The sequence below is a fragment of the Tupaia chinensis genome, unplaced genomic scaffold (assembly GCF_000334495.1).
Source record: "Tupaia chinensis unplaced genomic scaffold, TupChi_1.0 Scaffold149851_1, whole genome shotgun sequence".
Taxonomy (NCBI): domain Eukaryota; kingdom Metazoa; phylum Chordata; class Mammalia; order Scandentia; family Tupaiidae; genus Tupaia; species Tupaia belangeri.
Window position 1 is genome coordinate 57,868 of NW_006209696.1, and position 1,731 is coordinate 59,598.

Below are 1,731 nucleotides of genomic sequence, written 5' to 3' on the forward strand. Positions count from 1 at the left end.
TAGCAGACCTCAATATCCCACTCTCAACATTGAACAGATAATCTAAACAGAAAACCAATAATCACCTTGAATTACACTTTGGTCCAAATGGACCTAACAGATATTTATAGTGCATATAATACATAAGTTGCATTTTAGGCCACAAAATTCTACTTAACTAATTTCAGTAACTGAAATTCAGCCTGTGTTCTATTCACAGTGATATGAAACTAAAATTCAATAACAGAAGGAATCTTGAAAAACTTCCAAGTATGTGGAAATTAAAAAACAGTCCTGAACAAGCAGTAAGTCAAAGAATTAAAAGGAAAATGAACAAATATCAAGGGATTGACCCATAGTGCAACAGTTAACCAACCCCCAGTGCTTTGGGAGCTGGATCCCACATAGGCAACTGCAGTTTGAATCCTGGCCTGGAAGCTTGAGAAACATGCCAGGCATGTAAATGTGCACCCCAAATCCTGAATGTATAGAAAAATAGAGGAAAAAGAGTAGTGGTAAGACCACACCTCACTGGGTACTGCTCTATGTCTGTCTTTCTCACAAGTGCACATTCCCTCTGGCAATAGAAAAACCCTTTATGATCACACACACATATATTTTTTAAGATAAATGATAATGGAAACATAACATGCTGAAACTTATGAGGTGCAGCAAAATCAGTACTGAGAGGTAAGTTTAGAGTAATAAAAGTTTGTACCGAAAAAGAAAAAAAAAAAAAAAAACTCAAATAAACAACCTAAACTTATCCCTTGAGGAAATACAAAATGAAGTACAAAATAAGCCCAAATGTATTGGGTTCTTGGGAAAGTCATGATACATTTTTGCATAAAAAATAGTCATGGCTTCTGACAACCTACTAGCAGAAAGAAAGAAATAACTAAGGTCAGAGCAAAAATAAGCATTAGAAAATCAAAATAAAATCAACAAGCTGAGAGTATGTTTATAGAAAGATAAGCAAAACTGACACACGGCTAGAATTATAAAGAAAAAGAGAAGCATCAAATAGAAAAAATCAGAATTGGAAAATAGTCATTACAATGAATACCACAGAAATTCAAAAGGTCACAGAGACTACTATGAACAATTATACACCAGCAAACTGAATAATCTGACGGAAATAAAAGAATTCTTAGAAACATTCAACATACCGAGACCAAATCAAAATGAAATAGAAATCCGAACAGACCTATTGGAGTAAAGCGATTGAATCAACAATAAAAAGTACTCTTTCAAAGAGTGACTCACAACCCAGTGGTGTCACTGCTGAATTCTACCAGACATTTTAAGAATTAATACCAATTATTCTCTAACTTTCCTAAAAATTCAAGAGTAAGGAATTATTTCAAGCTCACTTTATGAAGCCAGATATCTGATATAAATGCCAGACAGGAACTCTATAAGAAAAACTCAGGCCAATATCCCAATGATGAAAAAAAAAATCTTCAAAAAAATACTAGCAAACCAAATTCAATGTCCATGAAAAAGATCTTTTGCCATGATTGAGTTTCATTTATCTCAGGAATGGTTCAGCATACATAAACGAATTGATATGATAGGCCATATTAACTGAAAAACAAAATGAAGGACATATATATCATTTCAATAATGCAGAAAAAGTGTTAGAAAAAAATTAAATTAGTTTATGACAAAAACTCAAAATAATGGGGATGCAAGGAATTTACCTACGTACACAAAGGCTATATATGACAAACTGAAAGCTATATACTCAAT